The following is a 21530-nucleotide window of genomic DNA, read 5'->3' as shown; positions in this document are numbered from 1 at the left end:
TAACATTCGCAGGACAGTTGACCTTATTGAAATTGCCAATAAATGTAAGGATCAAATGCTTGTGTTGAGTTTAGATGCCGAGAAGGCGTTTGATCGACTGAGATGGCCTTACCTTTTTTCTCTGCTGCGGCATCTTAATTTATCCGGCCCCTTTCTGACGGCTCTTACAAGCCTATATAGCTTCCCAACGACTTACCTGAAATTTCCTGGCCAGACTGTTAAACCTATTTCGATCAAAAATGGGACCCGACAGGGTTGCCCTTTGTCCCCCCTGCTCTATGCAATCAGCATTGAGCCGTTGGCCAGCTATATTAGAAACAGTCCGGATGTTATGGGAATCTCTGTCAAAAACTGTGACTATAAAATTGCGTTATTCGCTGATGATGTATTACTAACGCTGACCCGGCCTGTCATTTCCCTTCCAAATTTATACACAATATTGGAGAAATATGGGGCGCTCTCGGGCCATAAATTAAATTTGAGTAAAACTGAGGCTTTGCCCTTGAATATCCCACCAGTCGGCTTGAATACTCTGAAGGCAGATTTTCATTTCAACTGGAGGACGTCTTCCATAACGTACTTAGGAACTCAGATAACTCCACATTATAAAGATTTATTTAAACATAATTATGCTCCTTTGATACTTCAGACAAAGAAATTGTTGACGAAATGGGCTGGTCACTCCCTATCCTGGTTTGGTAAAATTGCTTCTATTAAAATGAGTATCCTGCCAAATTGTATTTATTTGAGACCTTGCCAGTAGCAGTTCCCTATGGTGTTCTCAAAGAAATTCAGACTATCTGCCACCAATATATCTGGAATTACCGTAGACACCGGATATCGCAATCAGTAATGCTTTCGCCGACCGATAGGGGAGGCCTGGGAGTTCCATCTTTTGCCAAATACTATGAGGCCTCGCAACTAAGGCAACTCTTGGCATGGTCACATTGGGTACCCTATACCACCTGGGGGCAAATCGAAAACCAGTGGCATGATAGAGGACACTTAAATGCGTTTATATGGAACCCGACTGGGTCTACCCCATCCATGCAGGACTTCCTTTCCTCTACAAAGCTAACTCTGCAGATATGGGAAAGGCTTAGATGGAAATTTAAACTCTCCTCCGATCGGCCCCTAGGCACGATATATCTCAATAATGCCTTTTTTCCACCCAGCCGTTCAGTGGACTTTTGTTCTAGATGGTCTGAAACTCGTATACATACTGTCCATGATTTATTGGACTCAAAAACTAAACGGATTCTACCCTTGGCTGATCTCACTAGGAGAGCTCCCCACATTCGTTTGCATCTATTTGAATATTTCCAGGTCAGACATTTTGTTGCCCCGTATGGTACCAGTGCACAACATACCGCCCTGACCGAATTTGAGAAAGTGGCCAGGGCCGGCCTCCCCCAAAAGGGTTTGATATCTAGGATATATAAAATGCTACAGATGAGCCCGACTCGCCACTCTTATGTGCTGAAATGGGACAATATATTACCTCAGCCATTGACTGAAGCAGAATGGTTCGCTATCTGGCAAAATGCTAAAAGTATGGTAACATGTGTTAAACAGAGAGAGAATATCTACAAGATATTGATGTTCTGGTACCATACCCCGCAACAACTAAACAAATTTTTCCCTGATCATCCGGATGTTTGCTGGAGAGGATGTGGGGAGGTAGGCTCACTCCAACATATTTTTTGGTCTTGTCCTATTTTACAACATTTTTGGGAAGAGGTGATGAAGCTATTGAGCTTGGTATTAGGCCAGCCAGTTATGAAGGACATTTCTACTTTTATACTTGGGAAACTGCTCCCCAACATACGACGGAAGGTTCAGAAATTAGTAAACCACATACTGACGGCAGCTCGCCAGGCAATTGCAGCGAAATGGAAGATGTTTCAACCACCTACCCTGGCTGAAGTGCTTACTAGAGTGGAATCAAATAGGACTTTCGAATCTAGGATTGCTTACATCCGGAACACTATGACACAATTCCTGGAAATATGGTCTCTTTGGGACCTGCGGAATGTAACTTAGTTGTAGAGTCAAATGTTCATTATTGAAAACCAAACCAGGCGAGGGAGTCCTGGTCTATGACCCTAGCCCTGTTTTGTACATTTTCTTGACTGGTCTGCTTCTTCAATTTGGTCATCGTGTTGGCTACCCTTTTGTACCCCATGTGTAAACACTGACTGGCACGCTTATATATATACTTATGTATGTATGTATTTCATATGTCTTTTCGTATGTCTTGTTTTATATATTGCTGACCCACTCATTTTCTTTTTTTTTCTTTTTTTTTTCTTTTCGTTGAATGTTTTTCTTCTTTGTTTTTTTGATGAAAAATTTCAATAAAACTATAAGTTACAAAAAAAAATATTAATCTAAAAGGAGCTCTTTGGTAGGAGGAAAATGTTTTCAAGTTGGGTCTGGGTTACAGACGACCCATGAGGAAACATTTCTTTCCTGTCTGGATGAACCCTAAACTGAACAGGTCTGTATCTATTCAATATTCTGTATGAGAGGATGAAAAATTTTTTTTTGTATTTGCTATAAAGAGCTGATATTCACAAATCCATTACATACAGTATCAAACACAAGAGGTAGTAGGTAGTGATGGACGAATTTATTCACCAGGCACGAATTCCCGCGATTCGCCACCGGCGAATACATTTCCAAAACCTCAGCGAAAATTCGTTGGCGTAAAAAAAACGGATGCCGGCGTCAAAAACGAGTAGAATTTTTCGCCGTTTTGCAAATTTCGCCCCAAATTCGTCCATCACTAGTAGTTGGTGCTTTTTAATTTGTAGTTCTGCTATACAGCATTCATTGATACAGTTGGTGCAGTTGTGTTCAGAATATTAGCAGTGTGTTTAAAAAAGTAAATAAAGCTCAAAATCTTTATAATAGCTTTCATATCCATACGTACAAATGCCTTGGTAACACTGCACATTCTATTATATTCCAAATCAAAACATGAATAAAAAATTTATCAAATTTGTGTTATTCCTTTACAGAAAGTAAAGAGAAGGGAATATTAAAAGAGGACGAAACCTACCAAAGCAGTTTATTGCCAATAGATAAACCACAATAGTGCAAACTAGAACACTATATTTATTCTATACCATACCTAAGTAAACAGCTCTAGAAGCACTCTCTGTTTGTTTAGGATAGCAGCTGCCATATTAGCTTGTTGTCACATCACTTCTTGCCTGAGTCTCTTCCTGCTCACTCATATCTCTGGGAGAGGGAGAGAGGAGCAAACTGAGCATGCCCTAGCCCTGGAGGTTTATGCTGAAAACAGAAAGTCTGATACAGAAGCCCATACACAATAGAAGGAAAGAAATGCTGTGTTTCTTTTGACAGAGGACTCAGAGCAGCATTACATTGAGGGTTTACTGGTGTATTTATATAGATCTTTCTGATAAAGCTTACTTAATTTTAGCCTTTCCTTCTCCTTTAAGCTGTTCCAAAAAAGAGTAGTGTATGCATTCTTCTTTACATACTCAAACATAAACCGAAACTCAAACTATAAACCGAAAAATGTTTAAAGATTTTGCTTTCCTTTGAATCACTGAACTAATATTACTTGTATTACCACTGTTTCTGAGAACTGATGCACATCTGTGTTGCAAGGAGTCGACCAACTTCTAGCACCTGTTACATTCCACAATTCTTCTGCATTTCTTGGTTTTCCTCAGAAACAGCATTTTTGATGCCACCCACAAATTTTCTATTGGATTAAGGTCTGGAATTGGGCTGGCCACTCCACAACATCAATCTTGTTGGTCTGGAACCAATATGTTGCTTTTCTTCTAAACATTTTTAGTTTTCTGTTTTTCCCATGTCTTTCAGGTTTTGGTTGCCATTTGAAAGCATTTGAGGTCATTTTAGCTGAGCAGCCTATCATTTTCTGCACTTCTTTTTATGTTTTCCCCTCCCCAACCAACTTTTTAAACAAAGTACGCTGTTCTTCTGAACAATGTCTGGAACAACCCATTTTACTCAGATTTTCAGATAGCTATGTACTATAACCAGCATGCACAACATTTGCTGCCTTCCTTCCTTAAATAAGAGCCCTAATTGACACCTGTTTTTTCATAGAATGAATGACCTCATAAATGAATATGTTTTAAACATGGATAACTATAGGACAGGAATAGATTATAGGGTTATTATAATATCCTAAACAGGCACAAGCAGTAATCACTATAGGGATTGTTATGTTAAAATGGAAGTCACAACTGTGCAGAAGGACAAATGGCCATTGGGCTTTCATAAGGGACTAATTAAAAAGAAAACTAATAAAACTATACTGCATGTACAGTACAAAACAAAAATATAGTCTTCATCTTACTGGGGTTTATCTTCAATTTGTTTCCTCTTAGAAAAGTATTTTATTGTCTCTCTATGTGGCACATTTACTAAGCTCGAGTGAAGGATTCGAAGTAAAAAAACTTTGAATTTCGAAGTTTTTTTGGGGGTACTTCGACCATTGAATAGGCTACTATGACCTTCGACTACGACTTCGACTTCGATTCGAACTAAAAATCGTTCGACTATTCGACCATTCGATAGTCGAAGTACTGTCTCTTTAAAAAAAACTTTGACTTCATACTTCAGTAGTTTAAACCTACCAAGGTACAATGTTAGCCTGTTAGCCATATTAGAATTCATATGGATTTTACCTCGAGGGTCGAATTCGAGGGTTTATTAACCCTCGATATTTGACCCTTAGTGAATGTGCCCCAATGTGTTTATAAAGTCAGTCTAATTAATTTGTTACTAACAAAAGCACAGGCTCTACATATTTGGGTCACTACATATAACCATTTTTGGATAAACTGGACATTCATAAATGGCATGATCAAAGGAAAAAATTAACTGTCGTCAAATTTTCAAATAATAATATGTAGGAAGCTGGCCCAGCAAATGCAGAAAGGCAGGAAAGATTATCCAGTTGTGGTATTATAAAATGCACATTGCAATGTCAGTTTATCAAAGACTAAATTTTTATATTTTATATAAAGCTTTTATATTTGAGTTTAATGTGCTTAATAAATCACACAAATTTGAGCTTTGGAAAAAACTTGAATTGTAGTAAAAAGTCAAATTTAAAACATTGATAAATTTGCCCTGTAGTATATTTAGGCACTTGAGGTTTAATAAGCTAACATATAGTTTGCATTGTTTTTCCTAAGGTTATTCTGCTGGTTCCAAAAATACACACCCTTTCAAGAGACATTCTCTTTTCTAAACTGGAAGATTCTGCTTTATTTTCCCCAAGCCCTTATGTAAAGGATATCAACATCATCTTGTGGCCGGATCTGGATCAAAGCGGCATTATTTCTATTCCCAAAATAAGATTTTTTTTCTTTTTGGGTTTCACAACTACCTTTTCACTTAGCTGCCTCATTCAGGCAAAGCAGTGTGTGCAATTTCATCTTGCTCTGCATTAAGAGAAGTCATTTTGGTTATGGCTGCAATAGGGTCAGTTTGTCAGTATGTTATACTATTGCTTTGTTGCAATTTTTTAAAAAAGTAGGCTTTAAATGCCTTTTTGTATCTGTTTTATCTTTTTATCTTGTTTTTTAGATATACATTGTATTTGTACACAGGATATGAATAATCACATTGGGAAAACTTTTTTCACTATTGCCAGCCCTGTGGATCATCTTTGGACAGCACTTTTTTATCTTTTTATGTCGTTTTTTATTGGACTACACTCAGGGCAGGCTAATGGGAGGAGGTGGTCAATTAAGTATGCAAATTATTACAATTGGATACCTGTTATATTGTCTGCACTTGCACTTTTGTGGTATGCTTGATAAAGGGGCTTGCCCCGAAAAGTTGCTCGTTCGCACAAAATAAACCGCAAGGGGTAACCCTGCACTTTAATTGCCTTGTGTGCCAGTGTATCTCTGCACAATTGTCGTATTTGGGGGTTGCCGTACCCTCTTACACTGTGCACCAGGCTATCTGAACAAAAGAAGGAGTGTGCTCAGCTTTACTCTGTTCCAGTTTAGCATTGACCAGCATTAAGCTTGAAGCACCTCATAAAGATTTCAACATGTCTTTTGCGGACATCGCCGCCACAACAGACCGTCGAGCAGACACCTTCAGCTTCACTGAAGCTGAGAGGAAGAAAATTCTCAACGCTACACAGCCGCTGCCTACTACCACTACAAGAAGTGGAGCTGATTCTCTACGTAAGTTAGAACAATTAAAGCGGCGGGAGGTATCTTGGGCCATGCACACCGCCTCATTGGCGGAATATGCTAAAGCACACCGCATACCCCGGGGGCTACGTATTATGTTACAGCCAGCTTTATTCAAGGACAATACAGAATTTTTACAGAAATGGCGCGGTATCCTAAACCGCTGCAGCCTGGACCTAATTACTCTAACGGTTCAGCAGCTGCAAACAGGAACACGTGAATTGAAACAACAATTGCACACTGCGGAAGACGAGTTTAAAACTTACGTGGAGGCCGACAATACACAGTTAAAGGAGTTGGAGGCAAAAATGGAGAAGTTACAGCAAGAAATCCTACAGCTGAAACTCCGTAAGTTTACCCGTGACACTAAAGATTATGAAAGAGGGGAGGTGTATACCTGGAGAGACACGAGACGCAGATTCCGCAGCTACAGACGCCCGGAGGTTTCTTCGCCCGATAGGTCATCGGTGGGAACATCTGATGGGGGACAAGATTCGTCAGCATCCTCGCAAAACTCTGCGGTTCCTTTTTTAGGATTAAGCCAAACCACAAAGAGCGGCGCAAGACCAGAAGGGGACGTCGCAAACCGAAGCACCAGACACCGGGGCAGACAGAAGAGACACTTTCGCAGGTAACTACTGTGTTCAACCTGTCCGACCATGAACTGAGCTCATCTGAATTGACTGTATTAGAGAAAGGCTTGGGTTTCGTTCCCACGTTTACTGCTCCTGCCTTTTCAGCTTCCATTGATTTATTTAAATTTACACGCTGTTTAAAACTTAAAGCATTTTTTTCTAACAAACAAGATAGACCGTTACAGAATGTTGTAATACCTTCCCTTAAAAGCAAATTGGGTATTAAGAGTAATTTTATTCCTCCTGGGAATTACCCCTGTATTGAAGCATTTGAATCTATTGTCGCCTCAGAAATGAGTAAGGTACAGCATAAACGTTCTGAACAATATACAAAAAACATAACAATTAACGAGAAAACAGCTCTTAGAGCTTTACAGCGTAACAGTAATATCACTATTATGAAAGCGGATAAGGGTGGGGGCACCATCGTTCTGAATACTAGCGACTATAGGGCCGAGGCTATGCGTCAATTGGATAATACCACCCATTACATACAGTTAAATTCTGATCCTACGTTCAAATACAGAAATGAATTGAACATTTATTTAAACGCTGCGGTAATGGATGGTATAATCAGTGACGATATTTATCAATTATTGATCACTGCATATCCCAAAACCCCCAATATATACTTTCTTCCCAAGATTCACAAACACCCTACCAATCCACCTGGACGGCCAATCGTGTCTAATGTTGGGTCATTGTGGCAGCCTTTGGCCATATACATTGATTCATTTTTGCAGGAGGTGTTATCCACCTTAAAACCCTGTTTATTGGACACTACTGATTTTTTAAATAGACTCAATGACATTATGGTGCCAACAGGTGAATTTTTATTGTGTTCATTAGACGTCAAGGACTTATATACGTCAATACCACACCAGGAAGGGATTGAGAGTATTCGTACTTACCTTACGAAGGGATCCTTAGCCAATCACATGATTAATTTCATTTGCGAGCTATTGGAATTTGTGTTATTTAAAAATTATTTTCAATTCGAAAAGGATTTTTATTTACAGATGCAAGGCTGTGCCATGGGTGCCAACATGGCACCTGCCTATGCAAATATATTCATGGATCACTTTGAGCAGGCACACATATTTTCCAATGAACAATTTTCGCAGCATATTCACGCATATATGCGTTATGTTGACGATACGTTCTTTTTGTGGAGTGGATCCAGGGATACCTTGGAAAAGTTCCTCACATATCTTAACATTGTACATCCAACCATCAAATTCACAATGGAAGTCAATTCCACTGATATTCATTTTTTAGATGTCAATGTTAAATATTTTGAAGGAAAGTTCATGACTACCGTATACACTAAGCCCACCGACCGTAACAACTTGCTGAGGCCTTCATCTCACCATCCACCTGGGCTTATTAAAGGTTTACCAAAAAGCCAATTTCTAAGAGTAAAACGAATTACATCAAATGATGAGTTATATGAAACAGAATCCAATAAAATGCTGTGCAAGTTCCTAGAAAAAGGTTATGATGAAAATAATTTAGAATCTATAAGACAGGAGGTAAAATGTATGCCAAGACAGCAATTATTGACCAAAAAAACAATGATTTCTATAAGATACCATTTATATCTGCTTATGACAGTAATGCTAAGTTTTACCGAAAGATTGTCTTAAAGTACTGGGGTATATTAAGTAATGACCTTAAATATGGTCACTTATTTCAACAACCTCCTCTTTTTTCCTACAAACGTGGGAAGAATATTGGTGATCTTATCAAATCTAAGAAACATGGCCATCCGAGGGTTAATACTCTTGTTAAAGCAACTTCGCATGGGACTTTCCCATGCAGGAATTGTGGCCATTGCAATAGCATTATACAAGGGAATTTTGTTACACATCCACTACAGGGTTCTAGGCATCCCATTAATGGTTGCTTTTCATGCGAGAGTAGCGATGTGGTATATTGTATTAAATGCCCGTAAGGGCTTGCATACATCGGCCAAACCTCGAGACCAATAAAAATCAGGCTCAATGAGCACAAATGCACTATACGGAATTATAAACCGCAGGCCCCGCAGTTACCTGGGTTAACATCAGTGGGTAAGGACACAAAAAAGGTTAAAAAGGAAACATTGTTGGCCAAACATTTTTTCTCACATGGCCATCGGGTGGCACAATTACGATGGCAGATACTCGAAAAAGTTGTAGTTCAACAAGGTCAGGACAAAAAACGCTTGTTACTCCAGAGAGAATGCTTCTGGATTTGGTTACTCCAGTCCAGAAGTCCTAAAGGTTTAAATGAAGAATACAATTTATCGTGCTTTATTTGATTATTCCTGTTATCCTGGTGTATTTTAGGTAATTGATAAACACTAAACTATCCTTTTTCCTGTCTTTTTTCAGATAAGAGAATCGCTTGTAATCTCCAGGGACAGGTAAATCAATTTCCTGTAATAGGGTCAGTTTGTCAGTATGTTATACTATTGCTTTGTTGCAATTTTTTAAAAAAGTAGGCTTTAAATGCCTTTTTGTATCTGTTTTATCTTTTTATCTTGTTTTTTAGATATACATTGTATTTGTACACAGGATATGAATAATCACATTGGGAAAACTTTTTTCACTATTGCCAGCCCTGTGGATCATCTTTGGACAGCACTTTTTTATCTTTTTATGTCGTTTTTTATTGGACTACACTCAGGGCAGGCTAATGGGAGGAGGTGGTCAATTAAGTATGCAAATTATTACAATTGGATACCTGTTATATTGTCTGCACTTGCACTTTTGTGGTATGCTTGATAAAGGGGCTTGCCCCGAAACGTTGCACGTTCGCACAAAATAAACCGCAAGGGGTAACCCTGCACTTTAATTGCCTTGTGTGCCAGTGTATCTCTGCACAATTGGGGGTTGCCGTACCATCTTACACTGTGCACCAGGCTATCTGAACAAAAGAAGGAGTGTGCTCAGCTTTACTCTGTTCCAGTTTAATATGTCATATTGACATAATGTCATAATGTCATGAGCCTTAAGTTTCAGCTTCTCAATAGCAGCAATGGTCCAGGACTTCAAACTTGTCACAGGAGGTCACAATCTTGGTCTATGACACTCACATGCTCAGTGAGCTCTGAGCAGCTGTTGAGAAGCTAAGCTAAAGGTTTGTTACAAATTATCAGGCAGAAAATGAGGTTTGTCTTTAATATAAGCTGGTGCTACAGGGCTGATTATTCAATTCTGATGCTAATTACACTGGTTTCTGTGCTGCCATGTAGAAATTATCTGTATTAATTACTAATCATTCTTATATTATGACATTTATATTAAATGTACTCAGTATATTGTGTGTTGGTCCCTAGGCTCAGTAACTGAAAGCAGCACAGAGTATGTGCATTGAATGAGCAGTAAAAAAGGTGAGGAGCTACTGCTAAAAGACTGTGTTAGGTTGGTACAGATGCTCAAAACATAACGCACAACATTTCTAGCATTCTTATTTAGTTTAGCCTTAGTTCTCATTTAAAACTATTTAAGAAAATCATGTAAATGGATATATAGGAAAGCACTGTGGCCCATCTGTGTATTTTTTTTTTTAATATAGTCCTCTATGCAACCAATATGGCAGCTATAACACACTGCACAGCAAATATGCAATAAAACAATGTTTATGCACAAAAAAATGTCCACTGACTTTATAATTAATTTAAGGAAAATCAATAAAAGGGTTATATTTATTGTCTTTTTTAGGAATGAAAGGCATATGGAATGAAAGTTAATGCCATATAAGAAACCTTAAACAATAAACAGTTTAAAAGGGTTGTTCACCTTTGACTTACATTTTTGTATGATGTACAGAGGGATATTCTGAGACAATTTGCAACTGGTTTTTATTTTTCATTTTGTCTTTTGGGTTATTTAGCTTTTTTATTCAGAAGCTCTCCAGTTTGAAATTTCAGCAATCTGGCCCATATTACCCAATCAACCATGCATTGATTTAAATGCGAGACTAATATAGAATATGAATAGGAGAGTATTAAAAAGTAACAATAACAATACATTTGTAGCCTTACAGAACATTTGTTTTTAGATGGGGTCAGTGACCCCCATTTGAAAGCTATTTAAATAAATGATGAAGACCAATTGAAAAGTTGCTTAGAATTGGCCATTCTACAACATACTAAGAGTCAACTTAAAGGTGAACCACCCCTTTAACAAATTGACACAGAAGAACACCATTCTGTTCTATAGGGTGCTAGAGCCAAAGCATGCCTATGATTAAGGGTGGTAACACTCAAAACACATAAAGTGTTGGTCTAGTTGTGGTCTGTCTTTTATGGACTAAATTAACATATTTTTTTATGGAGCACGGTGTTTCTGCTACAACTTTTTGCTTATATCTATTACAGCCAAACTGCAGCACTGAGCTCTTATACCATCCAAATTGTTAATCCCTGAAAGCTATTAAGATATACTTAACGCATTAACGAGCATGGCTATATCGGGGTTCAGACGTATGGCCGAACGATCCGATTACGATGCACAATGGGCTCCAGCGGGATCAGTCGGGTCAAAATCAACCCTGACCGATCGACCAAACGACCAATCTCCGCCAGACGAAAGATGTCGGCACACGCCACACACGATCTGAAAATTGTACGAATCCTCGATTCGTACTATAGGATCTGTGTGTCTATGGCCACCTTAAATCTACAAGCACATCCTGAAGATATGTATTTCTGGGACAAAGGTGGACAATTCTATTTATTTATTTTAAAAAAGGGATGGAGAGGAAGGTGCTTACACATAACGCTATGGGGCACATTTACTATTGGTCGAATATCGAGGGTTAATTAACCCTCAATATTAGACCCTTAAAGTTAAATCCTTCGACTTCGATATTCGAAGTCGAAGGATTTATCGCAATTCATTCGATCGACCGATCGAAGGAATAATTGTTCGATCGAATGATTAAATCCTTCGAATCGAATGATTCAAAGGATTTTAATCCAGCGATTGACCAATTTTCCTTCGATCAGAAATTGGTTGAAAAGCCTATGGGGACCTTCCCCATAGGCTAACATTGGTGCTCGGTAGGTTTTAGTTGGCGAAGTAGGTGGTCGAAGTTTTTTTTAAAGAGACAGTACTTCGACTATCAAATGGTCGAATAGTCGGACAATTTTTAGTTCGAATCGTTCGATTCAAAGTCGAAGTCGTAGTCGAAGGTCAAAGTAGCCAATTCGATGGTCGAAGTAGCCAAAAAAAACCTCGAATTCGAAGTATTTTTTATTCTAATCCTTCACTCGAGCTAAGTAAATGTGCCCCTATGTGTTAATCCTGCTTTTCACATAGTAGGAGACATTTCTGTAAAAGGGCAAAGAATAACCAAGGATCTTAATTTCAAAATCAACTGTTCCTGAGGCTTTACTAAAAAAAAGCGGTAAAGCTGGCAATATAGGTAAGCTATTGTCCACTCTTGTGTAATGTCACCAAATGAACACATCTTGGAACAGTCAGCTGAGCCACTCATAACCCAAGAGCAAATGATTGGATCATAAAGACTGGTCAAACGAGGACTGCGATGATGCATTGTGCTGATGCAGTCCTTGCCAAATAAGATTTTGCAGACTTGTCTGATCAATATCTGAATGCATTTTCCTCCACAGATTGGTCACACAGACAGTCCTGAGTGCACCCTAGCATTGTACAATAAGCTGCTGACTCAGTTTGGAGGGGCTGTGGTTGGAATTTTATTAACTGTTTCCCTAAAGACAAATGTTACCAGTTTCTATCCAGTGGATGAAATCTTATCAGGATCTATATTGGGAAGGCATCACTTTTTTTAAAGTGTTTGTATGTATCTAAGCATTAAGTATTTATGTATTTGCTTATATTCTATGAGAAGTGTTGCCATTGCTGTACGTGGAAAGATCCTTTTGAATGCTGTCTCTTACTGTGTTACAGGTGAGTCTGCATCTGTTTTCAGATTTCAGATCCTTTGACGTGCTGGAGACTGGCGACATCTGCAATTTGTAGAAATTCACAGACAAGGAGGCCAAGTCTATATTTTTGAAACCCACCAGGGTTCCTGGATTGAGAGCATATATACCCCCATTTTCAGCAAGCTCTTTCACTTGGGGCATGTGTATATTTATGTGGTTACCAGAAAGGAAACAGCCACTGGCCCCAATCCTTCCTATGCCAGCCAATTGTCAGGTGAGAAGCAAACACTAGAAATTGCTCAAAGCAAAGTCTAACATGCACCTGGCCCTATACAAGTTAAACAAAGTCCTTTAAAGAAAAAAGAGTATATATACAGATACAAAAAAATGCTTCATGTTAACCATGATAAAAAGCTAAATACATAAGAAAGTAACAGGAGTTAAAACAGCTATAACTAATACGGGGGCTATAGCAATGCACTCATATAGCTGTAAGCAGTGGAAGTGACACTAGTATCAAGGCATTTCCAGCTGATATCATGGGCAGAATCAAATAGACTGACTGCTATAGTGTGAACTGTCAGATATTTGATTTAAAGGCTCTATGGTAGATAGGGTTGCCATGCTTTTAACTCATTGGGCAGTGGGGGGGTGCGACAGAAGGGGTGGGCTGGGACGTAGAAGGGGGGGAAAGGTGACAAAAGAAGGCTGAACTATGACATCACAGACATCACCGGAGGAACAAGTAAGGGGAAAAAATTAGGACGGGTAAGTTTAGAGTTGGTTCTGGGCAGATCATGGCTTAAGGGGCAGACCAAGGGCTGAACTTCGGAGTATTACAGATTTACCAGCCGGGTAACCTTTATGGTGGCAGAGGCCCTTACAAAAGTGTCTAAGTTCATGCTGAAAATAATAATGAAGCAGCATTCTGGAAAGGTGCAAAAAAATAAATGATTTCGGAAACGTTTCAGGCTTCATGTCAGTTTGAACTTATATAGCTGATGTTTCAGAATACTTACCATATAAGACTTATCAATGTCATATTGCTCCATATTCTGATCATCCATTGGCAGGTAAGAAACTATCTTTATGTTCGTCTGGACAAAAACAAACAAACAAACTAAAAAAAAAAAAAAAGAGGTGAGGCTATTCTACTTAGAATAAATTCAGCTGTCTGTGGCAAAACAATCAGTTAAACCCACATTAGCCTACTTTGGAAGGAGATGCACACTTACTCGCAGAAGCCACATAATATGCTGGAAAATAACCTTGTTGTCCATTTGCTAGTCTGCCAAACCACCGATTGTCATTATCTTTGTACAACACATGGATAATGTCACCACAATGGATGGTTAGCTCATAAGATCGATGTGCTGTGTAGTCATACAAAGTCAGGACCTAGAAAGGAGATAAGACCACCACAGCTTTATCTCATCCATGCCACAAAGAAACCCTTCAGAGTTTACTTCCTCTCATAGAAAAGTAACTGAAACCAAAGCTCTACGTTGGTAAAGTGTTGAGGCTTTGTCAACTTCGTGCTAATAAGATCAAGGTGGTGGCAACACAGCAGGAGAAGCATAATAAAGAGCTGTGGGAAATTTTAGAAATGGTTTAACATGCAAGCTATAGCATTTGACAACAGCAGCTGCTAAATTACCCATTTATGGAGAGATGTATACAAGGTATTCATATACATCTTACCTTGAATGTTATGATGCCACAAACTGAGAAGTCCTAATAAAGTTTTGCTCAACTTTTACAGAATGCATAAGGAATTCAGCAGCTTTTCTCCCTGCAACAGACAATTGTTTGTACACTGTGCAGTAACCATTTTTTTTAATGCTTTCTGTTGTAAATAGTTTCCAAGATTTCCCCAGTAAGATTTTCTGTCTGTAGTGCTTCTTTCAAACTTCTGTTGAATCGCTTGATTTCTCCATTTGCTTGTGGGTAATACACTGAAGATTTCCTATGCACAATATTCCTCTCTTTCAGAAAGGATTCAAACTCAGATGAGACAAACTGTAGTCCGTTGTCTGATATTAACTCCTTTGGATTACCTTCTCTGCTTAAGACTGTGACAGAAATGTTATTTCTGTAACTGATGTTATATGAGAAACAAATGCAATTTCAGGCCATTTACTGTAATAGTCTATCCTGGTTATAGCAAATCTGCAGTCTATAGGAGCACCTGTAAAATGACCCACAATATCAATAGCACGTTTTTCCCATGCTGAATCAGGGAATTGTACTGGCTGAAGTGGTGTATGTGCGATAGCTGTTTTGTCATGATTCAGACAAGTAATACAAGAATGAATGGCAGTTACCACATCGGCATCCATTGCTGGCCACCAGTATAGTTCTCGTAGTCTTTGTTTTTTACATACAATTCCTTGATGACTCTCATGTGCAAGTTGCTTTTCTCGCAAGGTCTCTGGTACCAGTAAGCGGTGAGCTCCACGGACAACATAGACATCTGCTAAGGACAGTTTTTGTCTAATCCTGTAGTAAGGTTGAAGATCAGGACTGAGTTTCTTCTCAGCATTTGGCCATTTGCTATGTAAGATGTCTAGTAGTTTTACTTGAATTGGACATGTGAGGCAAGCTTGCTTAAAATCAGCAGCTGTAACTGTAGATGATATTAAATCAGTCAATGCTACCACTTCTATGTCCTCATCCAGTGTATCAAAAGCCGCAGGTAAAGGTAAACGTGACAAACAATCAGCAGTAACATTTTTCAAACCTAGTTTGTATTGCATTTTGTAGTTGAAATTCAGTAGCCTTGCTGGCCATCTAGCTATACACATTCCAGCTTTTCCTAGTCCCTTTGTTGTAAGCAGTGTAGTTAAAGGGCTATGATCAGTGCATCGGTAGGTTCTCCATTTTTCTATTGCCCAAACATATTCTAGAGCTTCTTTTTCAACAGTTGAATACTTACGCTCTGTCTCTGTAATTGTTCTGGATGCAAATGCAACAGTTTTCTCTGTATGATCAGCATGGATCTGTGTGAGAATTGCACCAACGCCATAGTCTGAAGCATCTGTAGGAACCATAGTAGGTAGTGCAGGATCAAATAAAGCTAGCGCTGGACTGTTCACAATTAGCTGTTTCACTAATTCAAAGCTATGTTGAGCAGACTCCGACCACACCAGACTTAAAGTTCCACATAGTAGTGCTCTAAGTGGCTCCACAACTGAATCATAGTTGGGAATAAACTTGAAGAATACCATGAAGTAAGACCTAAGAAAGCATGTAAGGTCTGGAAATCAGATGGAGTAGGTGCTTGTGTAACAGTGTTGACATGGTCAGGGTCAGGCAGTAATCCATCTTGTGAAATTATATGACCCAGAAATGACAGCTGAGTCTGTCTGACATGACATGTGCAAAGGTTCAGTTACAGTCCTGCAGAATCAATGCATTTCAGAACATTTTTTAGGTACTTGTCATGAAGATCCATAGTTGGAGCGTAGACAATTATATCATCCAAGTAGCATTCTACACCAGGTATGCCATGGAGTATAGAAGACATCAGTCTTTGAAAACAACTCGGTGCTGAAGCCAGTTCATAAAGTACACGCTTGAACCGAAACAAACTATCATGGGTGATAAATGCAGTGAGGTCTCTGCTTTCCTCATGCAGTAATACTTGATGATACGCACTCTGAAGATCCAGAGTAGAAAATAATTTTGCTCCTCAGAGTTCTGAAAATATTTCCTCTATGTGTGGCAAGGGATGATTATCCATAACAACTGCTTTATTTGGTTCAAGGAGATCAACACACAATCGAATACCTCTAGTTTTCTTCATTGTTACAACAATTGGTGAAACCCATTCAGAGGATTCTGATTTTTCAATCACATCTTGCTTTACCAGTTTCTTCAGTTCCTGTGAGACAGTCTCCCTTACAGAGTAGGGCAATTGCCTCAATTTCTGGTATACTCAACTTAACTTTGTGTACAAAGTTCTTTGCACAACCCAGTGAAGTGTTGCTTTGTGGTGAAATTTTAGACACTGGCTTTGTGGCAGGCACTGGTGCTGTAATAATGAGGCCATCAATTAACTGTAGGTGTAATGCAGCAAAGAGATCCCTTCCAAGTATAGCAGTACCCTTATTCACAATGTAAAAGTATTTTGCAGTATTTGATTCAAATTGTACATTCACTGGCAAGCAACCAAGCACGGGGATTGGATCCTAAGTAACTGAACAGTCTCAGGGCAGGTGCAAAAAGTGGATCTTTTGCAAAGTATTTCAAAATATCCTTTGGTAGTATAGAAACAGCTGAACCTGTATCAAGCATCAGGTTAATGGAGTGCCCCTTGTCAGCAGAAGCAGTATTGACACTGACGGTGCATATAAACGTGTCTGTAATAATTGTGTCACCTTTATCCATACTTAATACTGTGACATTTGTAGTAGTGACTTCATGAATATCTTCATGAACATCTTTAGCAGAACTACTGCAGATCTTAGCAAAATGTCCTACCTTTTTGCATTTTTGGCACCGTACAGCTTTTGCAGGACATGTAACATAATTTGCAGTGTGTTGTGTTGAACCACAGTGAAAGCAGTATTTTTTATTTGTCTTTGCTTTGTTTTTGCAGTGAATCCCTTTCCTTATCACTGTATTTTGCCTGTGACTGTGCATTATTAGGCCACAGTGTTGAATTCACAATCTGTACATTCCCAGTGGTTCCCTGACTGAGAGTTTTAGCCTCTCCCACTGCTGTTTCAATTTGGCTAGCAACTGTAATAGCCTTTGCAAGGGTTAAATCCTGCTCTAGGAACAGTCTCTCTAATGCGAGGTGAGTTTGTTTTTGCCACTATTTGGTCTCTTAGCATTTCATCTGTTAGATTCCCACAGGTAACAACCAGCTCTCTCAAAGCTGCTACATATTGTCCTGTGGATTCACCATTAAGCTGTCCACGTTGGCGGAATTTATATCTTTCAGCGACCACATTACTCTTTGCATGAAAAAGTTCTTTATAGCAGTAAGAGCAGTTTCATAAGTCTCATCAGCTAATGGTAATGTATAGAATATATGCTGTCCCTCTGCTCCCAGGCAGTGAGTAAGTAAAGCACTCTTTCTAGCAGCAGAAATCTCCCCTTGGTCAGCAGCAATAATTTAATTTTCAAACATACAGATCCAAGCAGTAAAATGTATGGTAGGCTCACCAGGGTTTAGAAGAAAAGGTGCAGGCTGCTGTAGAGGTAGAAGAGCAATCTCGTTGTCAATTTGTTTTGGTAGCTGAGGATTAATAGAGTATAACAGTGCTTTATTAGCAGACCCGTGCAGCCATTACACAACAGTAACTTCCAACTCACTCATAAGCAGTCCAGGAAGTATGCACAGTATAAGTCTTGAGCGCAGTGACATCTACAGGGCATTTGTATAAACACCACATATTCCCCCTATAGTAGGAAAGCATTTGGACAATTATAATAAACAGCAACCATTTAACAGTATGCATTGTAAAACAATATTGTACATTCTTCACATAACAAAGTCCACAGTGACATCTACAGGCCATTTGTATAAACACCACAATTTCCATGCACGCAAATGCATTGGGAACACTGCATATTCTATTCCACATCAAAAAATGAAGACAAAATTATCAAATTTGTTTAATTCCTTTACAGAAAGTAAAGAAAAGGGAATAATAGCAGTCTATTGGATTATGGTCCAGGGGTTGTGCTGGCCACGTCGTAATGTCAATCTTGTTGGTCTGGAACCAAGATGGTGCTTTTTTACTGGTGTGTTTGGGGTCGTTGTCTTGTTGAAATACCAATTCCTAGGGTATTTCCTCTACAGCATAAGGTAACATGACTTCTTCAAGTATTTTGAAGTATTGAAACTGATCCATGATCCATGGTATGCGATAAATATACCATAGTATGAGAAACATCCTCATATCATGATGCTTGCTCCACCATGCTATACTGTCTTCACAGTGTACTGTGGCTTGAATTCAGTGTTTGGGGGATGTCTGACAAACTGTCTGTGGCCCCTAGACCCAAAAAGAACAATCTTGCTTTCATCAGTCCACAAAATGTTGCTCCATTTCTCTTTAGGTCAGTCAATGTGCTTGTTGGCAACTTGTAAGCTCTTCAGCAGGGTTTTTTTTCAACAGTGGAACTTAGCGGGGGCTTCTTGTGAATAGTTTGGCTTCACATAGACTTCTTGTGTAACAGTACTCACAGGTAACTTTAGACCTTCTTTGATTTTCCTGGAGCTGATCATTGACTGAGTCTTTTTGCCATTTTGGCAATTTTTCTATCCATTTGAATGGCTCTTTTCTTACACGTGTTTCAGGTTTTGGTTGCCATTTTAAAGCATTTGAGGTCATATTATCTGAGCAGCCTATCATTTTTTGAACTTCTTTATGTTTCCCCCTGGTTTTCTATTATACAACACCTTTTAGTAAATGATTTGCCATCAGGTTAGTGATGCCCGATTGCTATTTTTCTGAACTCAACTGTACTGTATATAGGAAACCCTGGGTGGCAATACTCTTAATATAATATTTATTAGGCAAGAACTATAACTAAAGGTGTTGTATCAAAAAGCTCTGATACTCAATTTTTGCCTATCCACTATATTTTTTGCATAAACAGAATTGCACGGCAACTAGATAGCCTCTGCTCAATACAGCCTGGCAAATGTAATACATTGTATGCAAACAATTTGACTGGAATAGTCACCACTCCCTTTCACTCCAACTCCCTTTCACCATCTCCCTTTCATACAAAATGAAGAATTCCAAGATGGCTCTGCCACACATCACATTTTTTATATCTGGTACAACAGTGGTATCATGGGATTATGAAATCTCACAGATGAAAAAAATACCCAGTGCTCTCTAGCAATTGACTTGCTTTCTTCAGGCCTGAAGTTACACTAGTAAAATTTTAAAGATGTTATCAGGCTTGAATCTGAAGAATCCCCTAGACTCATATATAAACTACCCCCTCCCTTTAGAAGAGCAAGATCAGTGGGCTATAAGGTACTACATAAAACCAGTAGCCGATACCTCTCCTAATAAGGGACCCAATAAATTGCTTCTTTATCTCCCCCAACTGCAAATTTCTGATATCCTTAAAGGACATATCAACCAAAAAATTTTTTTTGCTTAATAAAAGAAAACATAATTCTAAGCAATTTTTCAACATACAGTCATTGCAAATTACAAGTTATTTGCATTAGAGTCCTGCAGAGGGTTGGGTACCCGTGGGTTACCCACAAAAACCTGCAGTACACTGTGGGTTGAAGGTAGAAGTTCCGGGTGCAGGTATAGACGCGGGTCTACACCTTCCTGTTTTACGCCTTTTTTATGATCACGCCTACTTCCAATGATGCCACTTCTGGTTTATAATGCAAGCACTTCCTGATTCTTGATGGTCAGCGTGTCGCCGGTCCTGGTTGCGGATAAGGTACTTGTGGGTCGGATAGTGGGTCCATGCGGTAAGAATGCGGGTTGCGGGTCCGGGTTGCGGATTGCAGGTTGCTGGTATGGGTTGGATACTGGTTCCAAAAAATGGACCCACGCAGGACTCTAATTTGTATATGTGTTGCTACTGAAAACAGTGTTTGTCTGTCCCTTTCTATTCTCTGCCCTGGTGGCTCTTGGCTTTTGAAACAATATAACATTACATAAAGACAGACTTGTTTTACTGGAGGAGACTGGCTTTTGCAACATTGTTTAAAAAGTAACAACCAGGAGTTAAGAAAATGCAATAATGTAATTACAATTGTAAATTACATTTACAAATAACTTTTAAAGCACTAACAATTTTTAATAAAGTCATATTGGAAAGTTGCTTATAATTGTGTTTTCTTTTTTTAGGCAAATAAAAAAAAATGCATTTTCGGGGTTGACATGTCCTTTGAGGCACTGAAATATGCAGAATTGATGTCTCCTGACATCATTATATAAAGAAATGCACTTTTTTTCATATAGCCTATTACTCTCTGAATCAGGGATCCCCAACCTTTTGAACCCGTGAGCAACATTCAGAAGTAAAAGGAGTTGGAGAGCAACACAAGCATGAAAAATGTGATTGGCTACTTGGTAGCCCCTATGTGGATTGTCAACCTACATTGAGGCTTTGTTTTGGCAGTGCACCTGGTTTTATGCAACCAAAACTTGCCTCCAAGCCTGGAATTAAAAAATAAGCACCTGCTTAGAGACCACTGAGAGCAACATCCAAGGGGTTGGAGAGCAACATGTTGCTCACAAGCTACTGGTTGGGGATCACTGCTCTGAATCAACAGTATCACCAAAAGCAGTATCACCCGGTGATTCAACCCAAGGGATTTCAGATGAGTTCTGCCCTCACCTGGAATGGTGTGTATATAAACCAGACAAATGCATACAGTCAAAACTGTTTCTCTTTCTCTTATGAAAACTATTAATTCCTAAAATGTGTGTGTATGTATATGTGTGTAAGCAAGATCTTCACTTGAAGTTGGGGGACACCAAACACTTACAGAGAACCCAGAAAATCAAATGGAAATGTTGTGCTTAATTTGTTAAATCAGAATATTAAGTGTTTATCCTAAAATGCCTTGCTTTTAGATCTGTTTGACAAGTGCCACGCCCAAATGAATAGCAAATGGCAAAAATAAGTCAACAAGTTTCAAACATGTAATACAGATGCAAAGTATAAAATGAAATAGTGCAAGAAGTAAATTTATGCAAACAATGAATAGGACATTTTGCATGTGTCTACACTGTTCACCTCAAACACTGGAATTTGTCATCTAAAAAACAG

General features: G+C 38.9%; 1 pseudogene; it reads right to left on the bottom strand.

Annotated features, from left to right (window-relative positions):
• Nucleotides 1-12766: 12766 nt before the first annotated feature.
• Nucleotides 12767-21530, bottom strand: part of LOC108717418 — a 111943-nt pseudogene continuing 103179 nt past the window's right edge.

This window comes from Xenopus laevis, chromosome 5S (genome assembly GCF_017654675.1).
Source record: "Xenopus laevis strain J_2021 chromosome 5S, Xenopus_laevis_v10.1, whole genome shotgun sequence".
Classification (NCBI taxonomy): Eukaryota; Metazoa; Chordata; class Amphibia; order Anura; family Pipidae; genus Xenopus; species Xenopus laevis.
Note: the sequence above shows the minus strand (reverse complement) of the source record. Positions and strands in the feature narration are given on the sequence as shown.